General features: G+C 32.1%; 1 long non-coding RNA gene across 1 annotated transcript in view; it reads right to left on the minus strand.

The window, feature by feature from the left end:
• LOC111483336 overlaps positions 1-10342 on the minus strand; it is a 16019-nt gene extending 5677 nt beyond the window's left edge. The window contains exons 1-2 of the long non-coding RNA XR_002718346.1: positions 10331-10342; positions 3687-3690 (exon numbers count right to left, since the gene is read on the minus strand). This is a non-coding gene — a long non-coding RNA (uncharacterized LOC111483336). The remainder of the gene's footprint in view (positions 1-3686; positions 3691-10330) is intronic.
• Between the last annotated feature and the right edge of the window lie 1908 nt (positions 10343-12250).

A 12250-nucleotide genomic window follows, 5' to 3' on the forward strand; every position in this document is an offset into this window, starting at 1 on the left:
AAAAAAAAAAAAAAAAAAAAAAAAAAAAAAAAAAAAAAAAAAAAAAAAAAAAAAAAAAAAAAAAAAAAAAAAAAAAAAAAATAGCACCCTGGCGAAAAACAAGCTGAAAACATTGCCTACCTTGAAGGTTTTTTAGGTGTTGGTTATTCATCAAGGAACTTGAACATAGTGTTGAAATAATCGATCCTCACTTAGTTGTCTCACTTAGTTTATTGAATGTTTTACATGAACTCTAAATTAGGGTTTTTGATTTAAAGTTCAAATATGGAGCACATAGGCTCTTTTGCTTCAAAATTTAGGTCCCAATTGTACCCCGATGGAAATCAAGCTGAAAAGATTATCGGGTATCGGTTACTGATCATACATGTGCAAACTGCCCTAACATGAAAGCAACGATACAATGATTGAAGACGAGACAAAAAGATAACCAAAAGTGTAACTATTTTTTGGTTTCAGTTACTGATTATACGTGTCAAAATCATCCAACTAGAATATTTTTCACTATAGTGTCGAAAACTATTGACCGTCACTCCGTTTTTTTGAGTGAATGATTTACACAACCCAATTAGGGTTTCCTACCTTAAGGTTTTGGTTTTAAGTTCACCTATACGGTACAGTAGACTCTTGTTCTTTGATTTAGGTCCTAGTTATGTTTACTAAGGAAATACTAAGATAAAAAGAATGGAAAGTAGTTTTTTGAACTACCCAATGCGCGAACAACTGTGCCCAAATGAAAAACGAGCCAAAAAGATGTTGATAGCGAAGCTATTTATGGGTGTCACCTATAGATCATAGATGTCAAAATCATCCAAATTTAACCTTCTTGTTGAAAAATATCAATAGTCACTAAGTTTTTTTTTGTTCAAATGCTTTACAGACCCAATTAAGATTATCAAATTACTGATTTAGTTTTAAGTTCATGTATGTGGTATTAGGATTTGTGCACTAAATATCATAGTTTTATTAATTAAACCTTTCTTATTTATGAATTAAGTAATTTGTTGAGGTGGGAAACCTTATCCAATAATCATATGAGATCCAAGGTTATTATGGTAAACTTGAACAGTACATACAGGATCATGTTCAAGTAATAACGTAAAAGGTCTATAGTATATGGATAAGGTTGGGTGCCTTATCCTGGTAACACTATTGATACGGTCCGCTTTGTAATTGTTACAAATGATTTGATCCAAATCATTCATGTGGAGATATGTGAGTGGAGGTATCCTATACAATGAGTTTGTACAAGACTAGACCACGAAATATGTAATCTTTATTTATAAATCTGTTAGTTAAGAAGATTAATATTTCACAGGATGATCATGTGCAACTCGATCTTAATCATGAGTGAGTTATGAACTCTTGTCTATGAGGACTTGTCCTTGATTTGCATGGGTGAGAATGACTTTTGTAGCCGATTCAATATGCCAACCTTTTTGGGGACTTGACCAAATAGGGAGTTGTGAACATAACCTCACGAGATGGAATTCACTCCTTCCCATATAGGGTAAGTAGATGAGTAATTCTAGTGCTAATTTCGGGACTTGAACGATAGAACCCTACCCTCTCGCTGGCCTGAGAGGGACTCAGTTTATGATTGGATCATAAACGAATTGTTTATTAGAGAATCAATGGTACTTAAGGTACAAGATGTAATTATGGGGTAAAATGAACTTTTGACCAATAATTGGTGAAGGATCGACTTGTCTTTAATAATAACCCATGGATATAACTTGTCTTACAGCGCATAAGAGTTCAACTATAGGACTATAGTGGAGTGACCTATAGTTAATGAATGAAAATTAATTAATTAAAGAGTTTAGTTAATCAATTTGATGTCATTGGAGCTAATAACCCGTAGATCCATAAGGTCCCTATGCTAGCTCATAATAACACCAAAAAGGTAAATTTAGTTGAAAGAATAAATTTGAAATGTTCAAATTAGAAAAGTATATTTATTGTATTTGATACATTAAATATTAAAAATATATTAATGTGTTATTGCCTGAAATTTTCTACTTAATTTAATGTTGCTATTGTTTACATGTCATAAACATGAATGCAAAAATACTTCATTTAAATGTACTTACGTGTTTTGAAAACACCTTTAAAACGACACAACAAAATGCTAATAAAATAAATAAATGTTTAAATTAAAACCTCCTATTCTAGCCTAAGTCTAAGAAAATAAATACGAAAACTCTATGCATGTGCCATGGTCTCGAGTTGCGATATCGTCGTCAGCCGTACATGAATGTTTTGCCTTACCCTAAAAAATGGAGTAGCACATGATTTGAGTATTTAAAAAAATACTTAGTAAGTGATCCCACTATTGGAAATTATGCAACAAGAACATGCAAAATGCTATGATGGGACTTATCAATTTTTCCTACAACACTATTCTAATGGGCAGCTTGGATGTGTACCATATACTCTACACACAGCCCATACGTGCGGGTATGGGCTCACCAGACAGTTCGCACACCGCTGAGCCCCCTTTTCTTGTTGGATGAACCTTCTCTGGTAGCTCTACTGCTACCGACACCCATTAGAATTAGTAACTTTCACGGTAGCATTATGTAGAACATAATGATACTTCGCCTACCTCGTGGATGTACACATCCATACCCTCGTGATGGAATAGGGGTATCCCCCAATGCATGAGCATACATAATACATGAGGTCCCAACATTTTTCCGTTTTCATTATTATTTAATACAACCAGCTAGCGTTCTGTACATATCATATCATTTTTAATATCATTTCACATATTGTTCATCATTTATATCATATCTGATAAGGCAACCCTAATCCTCAGCTCAACGATCTAAACTTTTGTTGAAGCAAGAACCCTTGAATCAAAAGTGATTAACACCTCCTTATACTAAATTTGGATCAACTAAGAGATAAGGCTAGAATTAGATTACCTCTTACGATCGAAGATCTAGGAGCAAGATTTGGAAACCTTGTTCTAAATTGAGTCACTCCACAATCTAACTTGATCAAGGCTTGATTGAATGGCTCGGGTGCAATTCTACCACAATAATTGCTTGAAACTTAGAAATGGCAAATATGATGCTCGTATTTCTAAGGGAAACGTCTCAATTTGAGATTTGAATTACATTCATCCACCAATCTATTTTTTACATAATATATTGTGGGTATTTATAGTCTCCCAACAAAAGTGTTTATGCAACATCTTATAAACTTTATTAATTCTAAGATGTCCCATTAAGGCACCACCATATGTTTCTCTCAAAAACAAATCTTTTATAGAGCATTTAGGAATAAATCCATAAACTACTTTCTTAAAGAATAAGTCAGCATCATGCTTTGCATCATCCATAAATCTATCTACTACATGCTTTATCTTCGGCCAACAAGAGTGGTTATGCAACATCTTATAAACTTTATTAATCCTAAAATGTCCCATTAAGGCACCACCATATGATTCTCTCAAAACAAATCTTTTATAGAGCATTTAGGAATACAAAACATACTCTTAGTAATTAAAAAATTATGAAACACATAATAATCATCCACCACTTTTTTTTTTTTTTGCAAGACAAGATGCATAAATAGTTCTAAAGTCTGGGTCATCTCTATATAATTCAATAATATGCTCAACTCCAAGAATTTTTGCAGTAAGAGAAGTAAAGAGATCATATCTACTGTATTATTCTTACCTTGCTTATACTTGATGACATACGAAAATGTTTCAATGAATTCCACCCACTTTGCATGTCTACGGTTCAATTTGCTTTGACCCTTCACATACTTCAAGTTTTCATGATCAAAATGGATCACAAATTCTCTAGACCATAAGTAGTGTTGCGGTACATGCAATATATGAACTACACAGAATTCTTTATCATAGGTAAGGTATTTCAATATTGCCCCATTTAGTTTTTCACTAAAATACACTCACGACTTTTCATTTTGAATTAAAACAACACTTATTATGACCAAACTACATGCATCACATCCAATTTCAAAAGTTTTATAAAAGCTAGGCAAAACAAATAATGATGTTTGTTCCTAAGAAAATTGAATGCATTTTCTTGCATTCCTCCCCATTTAAAAACAACATTCTTTTTCACTAAGTCATTCAATAGTTCAGTTATGGTTCTAAAATCATTTATAAATCTCTTATAAAAATTAGCTAATTCATGAAAACTCCGAATTTTACGTGCACTCTTTGGTGTTGGTAAATACATTATGAATTTAACTTTGTCTCTATTTAATGTTATTCTACTTTTATCAACTATGACGCAAAAGAGTGAACTTTTTCCATGCAAAAACTACCCTTATTAAAATTAAATTTCTATTTTCTATGTGTAACCAAAACTAATTTAACATGCTCTACATGTTCAAGCAAAATCTTCAAATAAATTATAATATCATCAATATAAACAACATGTTTTCACATATATTTTCTCAAAACATTATATATTAAGCGCATAGGTGTACTAGGAGCATTAGTTAACCTAAAAGGCATAACTTTTATAAATAGATACGAATCATGCAATAAATCAAGCATATCGTCTAACCTAGGAATAGGATGTCGATACTTTACCGTGATTTTGTTGATGACTCTATTATCCATGCATATGCGCCAAGGTTCCTCTTTCTTTGGCACCAATAAGTCTCGTATAGAACATGAACTCAAACTTTCTCGTACATAGCCCTTCTCCATGAGCTCCTCCACTTGCCTTTGAATTTCTTTTGTCTCGGTTGAATTGACTTTATAAGTTGGCTTATAAAGAATAACAGTCCTTGGAATGAAGTCTATTTTATGTTCAGTACCTCTAATGTGAGGTATTTCTTTATCTTGAAACATGTTTTCAAATTCCTGTAAAAGAGATTGAAAAACAGTGGGCAAAATCAAGTTGTTATAGTTAGAGACCAAATAACCTCCATTGTGTGAAAGCCTTCCCACCTCTCCAACTCTAGCCAAATAACTCTCTCTTCCTTTTTTCTTCAATTTCATCTCTTTTTTTCATTCTTCGTTTTTTCTCTTTGATTTTTCTCTATTTTTTCTCTCTTTTTCCTCAAACTCTTTCTTTTTTTCTTCCAACTTTAATTGATCAGCAAATACATTTGCAGAACTCAAAGGCACAAGAGTGGTTTTTCTACAATTCTTTACAAAAGAATACCGATTCAAATAGCCATCATACATAACCTTCCTGTCAAATTACCATGGTCGGCCAAGCAATATGTCTCCAGCATGCATTGGCAACACATCACAAAGAACTTCATTTTTATATTTTCCCAAATTTAAAGATATTAAAGCTTGGGAAATTACCTTCATTGTTCCACTATGATTGAGTCATTGGAGCTTGTAAGGTTTAGGAGGATCTTGAGTTGAAATTTGCAACATTTTGATCAACATAGTACTTACTACATTGGTGCAACTTCTACTATCAATGATAAGACTACAAGCAATCCCCTTGACTAAACACCGCATGTGAAATAGGTTGTCTCTTTGATCATCAACATCATTCTCCATAACTTGAGTTTTAAGAAGTCTTCTTGTAATAAGTGCCAAATGAATACCATCTTCTAGTTTCTTCTCATTCTTCTAGACTTCTTCAACTAGATCATTGATCTCCCCTCCATTTTTCTTGTCTTGGTTCATGATTGTACAAAGAGTAGTTTTATATGCTTAGGACCTCACACACTCAACTCACTGATTTTACACTCGGGAACACTTGGGTTTAACACACAAAGGTAGGCTATTTGGGAAAGTGACTAATTTCTTATCAAGGTAGATAATATGGATAACGCAATTTTGATAGTAGCGAGCTATTCAAGACAATCAAGACAAGGTAATTATGTAGTAACAACAAAATAAAACAAGAAATGAACAAATAAATAAGGGAAAAAGATATTTTTTAATATAATTGCACATTGAAAAAAAAATGAATTCCAAAGAGAATAGTCGTGAAGATCGAACACAACAATTCCAGATTTATATGCTTTAGGGAAAAATGAGAATAGAAATTTATTTGATCTTCAAATAAACATGCAAATGGTCTAATGATAAGGATATATTAAGAACAATATGATAAGATTTTTTTTTTCTTTCAAGATCTAAATATGATCTTTAACACAACACTAAAAACAAAGTAGAAGGATAATGAAGAACGTTGGAAATGACAGTAAGAAAATAAATGACAGATTTAAAGAGACGATAAACAATAGCGGAAATTAAAGATAAAATCAATTCTAGAGTCGCCACAAAGATGCAACCTACGCTCTAATTTCAAACTGATAAGCAACCCTAATCCTCAGCCCAACCATCCAAACTTTTGTTGAAGCAAGAACCCTTGAATCAAAAGTAATTAACACCTCCTTATACTAAATTTGGATCAACTAACAGATAAGACTAGAATTATATTACCTCTTACGATCGAAGATCTAGAAGCAAGATTTGAAAACCTTGTTCTAAATTGAGTCACTCCACAATCTAACTTGATCAAGGCTTGATTGAATGGCTCGGGTGCAATTCTACCACAAGAATTGCTTGAAACTTAGAAATGACAAATATGATGCTCGGATTTCTAAGGAAAACGTCTCAATTTGAGATCTGAATTACATTCATCCACCAATCTGTTTTTTACATAATATATTGTGGGTATTTATAGTCTCCCGACAAAAGACATTTGTGGCTGGGATTCAATCCCGATATGTTTGTGGACGGGATTTATTCCCGTGTTTGTGGACAGGATTTATTCTCGATCCCCTTTAATCTCCACAAAGAATAGTCAAATTGACCATTTGACTTTTACATAATTTATAAAATTAAACCTAGCATTTTTTAATAAATGTTGATATGCTTGAGTGGTTAATGTGATAAATTTGTATAAAATTAAACCTAGCATTTTTTAATAAATGTTGATATGCTTGAGTGGTTAATGTGATAAATTTGAAATCAATTGAACTCTTCGCTGGTAGGTTCGAATTTTATTGTTGACATATTTTTTTAAATATTCTTGGCAATAGGTCCATTTGGAACACAGTGATTCTTATCAATATCGTTTTTCATTCTTCATTTCTCATATCATATATAATTCTATTGGTGTTATATTTCATGTCATTTATCGGTTTTTCATTCTTCATTTCTCATATCATATATAATTCTATTGGTGTTATATTTCATGTCATTTATCGTGATTTCATTCTTCATTTCTCATATCATATATAATTCTATTGGTGTTATATTTCATGTCATTTATCGTGATTTCATGTCATTTATATCAGGTTGTATACACACAATTTAGGAGACATAACATAACGTCTCATGCGTTTAACATAACATTTCATAATATATGATATGACTTTTACATAATTTATGAAATTAAACCTAGCATTTTTTAATAAATGTTGATATGCTTGAGTGGTTAATGTGATAAATTTGAAATAAATTAAACCTAGCATTTTTTAATAAATGTTGATATGCTTGAGTGGTTAATGTGATAAATTTGAAATCAATTGAACTCTTCGCTGGTAGGTTCGAATTTTATTGTTGACATATTTTTTTAAATCTTCTTGGCAATAGGTCCATTTGGAACACAATGATTCTTATCAATATTGTTTTTCATTCTTCATTTCTCATATCATATATAATTCTATTGGTGTTATATTTCATGTCATTTATCGTGATTTCATGTCATTTATATCAGGTTGTATACACACAATTTAGGAGACATAACATAACGTCTCATGCGTTTAACATAACATTTCATAATATATGATATGACTTTTACATAATTTATGAAATTAAACCTAGCATTTTTTAATAAATGTTGATATGCTTGAGTGGTTAATGTGATAAATTTGAAATCAATTGAACTCTTCGCTGGTAGGTTCGAATTTTATTGTTGACATATTTTTTTAAATCTTCTTGGCAATAGGTCCATTTGGAACACAATGATTCTTATCAATATTGTTTTTCATTCTTCATTTCTCATATCATATATAATTCTATTGGTGTTATATTTCATGTCATTTATCGTGATTTCATGTCATTTATATCAGGTTGTATACACACAATTTAGGAGACATAACATAACGTCTCATACGTTTAACATAACATTTCATAATATTCATATCATACCATAACATATTACATCACAATATATCATATCATAAACATGTTAATTTATCACATATCTCGTACCATAACATATTTCATATCAAATGACAACATATATATATATCATTCACATGTCGTATCATAATCATATCATCATAGGAACATACCCTAACGTTATCGTCCTATCAATCTATCACAAACCTATCCCTTTCTACCCATAACCTACCCTTATTCTTTTATCAAACTCTCATATCGATAGCACTTTGGTATATAACCTAACCGTAAGAGAGTCAAAAAGAGGAAATTTAGTAAAAACAAAAAGAGGAAATTTAGTGAGAAGAAGAATGAGACTACAACGACCTCAAAAGGTAAGAGAGTCAAGGTTGTTAAAGCTGCAAAAGGGAAATGTTTCAATTACAACGAAGATGAGCATTGGAAAAGAAACAACCCTAAATACCTAGACGAAAAAAAGAAATCAAAAGAAGGTAAATATGATTTACATGTTCTTGAATCTTGTTTAGTGGAAGGTGCTAAATCTATCTGTATAATTGATTCAGGAGCCACTAATCATGTTTGTTCTTCTTTTCAAGAAAGTGACACTGGAGAGGTTGTGTCAGCAACCGCGGTTGGAAGCGTCAAGTTATTTTTAAACAATTCTTATTTACTTTTAGAAAATGTATTTTTGGTTTCTAAGATTAAGAGAAACCTAATGATTAAAATATATTCTCCAAATATCATATCTTAATATGAACCTTGTGTATACAAGAAAATCAATAGAAAAGTAGTAGCTTTTCTTGTCTTATATGTAGATGATATTCTACTCATTGGAAATGATGTAGGCTATCTTACTGATATAAAAAATTGGCTAGCTAATCAATTGCAAATGAAAGTTTTGGGAGAAGCACAATTTGTTCTAAGAATCCAAATTATAAGGGATCGTAAGAACAAAATGCTAGCCTTGTCTCAAGCATCCTATATCGACAAGATTCTTGTCAAGTATTCGATGTAAAATTCTAAAAAGAGTAATCTACCTTTTAGGCATGGAATTATATTGTCAAAGGAACAATGTCCCAAGGCACCTCAAGAAGTTGAGGATATGAGAAAGATTCCCTATGCCTTAGTTGTAGGAAGTCTAATGTATGCAATGTTGTGTACAAGACCTGATATATGTTATGCAATAGTGATTGTCAGAAGATATCAGTCTAACACAGGATATGATCATTGAATTGCAATTAAAACGATCCTCAAATATCTGCAAAAAAAACAAGGAATTATGTGCTTTTGTATGAAGCCAAAGATTTGATCCTTACAAGATACACTGACTCTAATTTTCAAACTGATAAGGATTCAAGAAAATCTACATCAGGATCAGTGTTCACCCAATGTGGAGGAGCGATAGTTTGGAGGAGCATCAAGCAAGGATGTGTCGTAGACTCTACAATGGAAGTTGAGTATGTGGCTACTTGCGAAGCAGCAAAGGAAGCTGTGTGGCTTAAAAAGTTCTTAAATAACTTGGAAGTAGTTCCAAATATGGATAAACCCATCACACTTTTTTGTAATAATAGTAGTGCTGAGGCAAATTCCAAAGAACCTAGAAGTCACAAAAGAGGGAAGCATATAAAGAGAAAATATCACCTCATTAGAGAGATTGTGCAGAGAGGAGATGTGATTGTCACAAAGATAGCCTCTACAGACAACTATGTTGATCCATTTACAGAGGCTCTCTAGGCTAGAGTGTTTGATGGTCATCTAAAGAGTCTAGGACTACAATATATGTCTCACCTACTCTAGAGCAAGTGGGAGAAAATGTTGGGTACATTTTATGCCCTAGATCACATATTGTATATCCTACTAGTTTTAGTGCCAGTGGGAGATTGTTGGGATTTGTGCCTTAAAGCTATATATTTTTTTTTTCTTTTGTAATTTAACATTTTCTTATTTATGAATTAAGTAATTTGTTATTGTGTGAAACATTATCCAATAATCATATAAAATCCAAGATCCAAGGTTATTATGGTAAACTTGAACAGTATGTAGTTGACATACACGAGGATCATGTTCAAGTAATAACTTAAAAGATTTATAGTATATGGATAAGGTTGGGTGCCTTATCCTAGTAACACTATTGATACGGTCCGCTTTGTAATTGTTACAAATGATTTGATCCAAATCATTCATGTGGAGACATGTGAGTGGAAGTATTCTATACAATGAGTTTGTATAAGACTGGACCACGAAATATTTAATCTCTATTTATAAATCCGTTAATTAAGAAGATTAATATTTCACAAGATGATCACGTGCGACTTGATCTTAATCATGAGTGAGTTATGAACTTCTGTCTATGAGGACTTGTCCCTTGATTTGCATGAGTGAGAATGACTTTTGTAGTCGATTCAATAAGCCTACCATTTTGGGGACTTTGACCAAATAGGAAACTGGGAACATAAACTCGCAAGATGAAATTCACTCCTTCCCATATAGGGTAAGTAGATGAGTAATTCTCTTAAATGTTGATTCCGGGACTTGAACAATGGGGCCCCACCCTCTCACTGTCCCGAGAGGGACTCAGTTTATGATTGGATCATAAACAAATTGTTTATTAGAGAATCAGTTGTACTTAAGGTACAAGATATAATTATGGGGGTAAAACGGACTTTTGACCCAGCTGTAGTTACGAATAACTCGTGAAGGATCGACTTGTTTTTAATGATAATCCATAGACATAACTTGTCCTAGTGTGCATAAGAGTTCAACTATAGGACTAAAGTGGAGTGACCTATAGTTAATGCATGAAAATTAATTAATTAAAGAGTATAGTTAATTAATTTGATGTCGTTGGAGCTTTATTACCTTAAATGTAAGATCTTGAAATATATTATTTGTCAAAATATTCTTATAAACCCTTTATAAATAGGACTCTTGTATTGAGCCAAAAATATGGTTTTTACACTATCTCTTAGAATTTTCTTATTATTCTAAAAGTTCTCACAAGTCAATTTATGGTGTTAGAGTCATAGCACGGAAGATTTTGTGGAAGAGCTTCATTGTTAAAATCGAGAATCGTAATCTACGGTTTCTACAAAGGTATGAGTTATTGCTTTCATATTTATTGCTTATGTTTTAATTCCTATTAAAAATCAAACGGTTCCCAATGCTTTCGCTACGTGGATGAAGAATTCATTCCCTTCATGCGGCTAGCTGTCCACTACTTTCCTATGAAATTTAGGTACTCAACCTATTTCCCAAGAAAATATTTTTGAAACGCCTGTTACCACGAATAACGGTTTCCAGGTTGAAAATGAGCAGAAAAGATTGCTGACAGCGTAGTCATATTTAGGTGTTAGTTGCGGATTATATATGTCAAAATCATCAAATTTAGGCATTTCTCATGATAGTGTCTAAAAGTATTGACTCACCCCACTTTTTCGTGAATGCTTTACACAATACAATTTGAGTTTTCAAATTAGGATTTTGATATTAAGTTCTATGTATGGAGAACTATGGGCTCTTTTCCTTGGGAATTTTTGTTCTTAGTAGTTTTCCTAAAGAAATATTAAGATACTAAGAATTGAAAGTGGCTTTTTGGAACCATTCTAACCACAAACAACAGTACTCCACTAGAAAAGGGCTAAAAAGAATGTCGACAAAAAAGTTATTTTTGGGTGTCCATTACAAATCATACGTGTCCAAATTATATTTCATAATAGTGTCAAAAAAAAATATGGACGGTCACTGAGTTTCTTGGCTAAATAACCCAATTAGGATTTCTAAATTGGTGTTTTGGTTTTATGTTCATGTATGAGACACTATCGACTCTTTTCTTTCGAAATTTAGGTCCTCAAACGGTTTTCTATGGAAATATCATGCGAACAACGGTACCGTGATAAAAAACGAGTTAAAAAGATTGCCAATAGCGAAATCATTTTTAGGTGTTGGTTAATAATTTTTAGGTTTTAAATTTAATAAGTTGTGCAGAAATATACCAGCCTTTTGTATTAGATCTAATAGAATTATTTTGCTGTATCCAGACTAATACCAATCCAACCCATTTCATGAATAAAATGTGACCAATTAACCAACCAACCAAACTACTTGTTACAAATAACATCTTGTTGTTGCATCGAAACATAGAAATGTTGACTAATCTGA

The sequence above is a fragment of the Cucurbita maxima genome, unplaced genomic scaffold, assembly GCF_002738345.1.
Source record: "Cucurbita maxima cultivar Rimu unplaced genomic scaffold, Cmax_1.0 Cma_Scf00008, whole genome shotgun sequence".
Taxonomy (NCBI): Eukaryota; Viridiplantae; Streptophyta; class Magnoliopsida; order Cucurbitales; family Cucurbitaceae; genus Cucurbita; species Cucurbita maxima.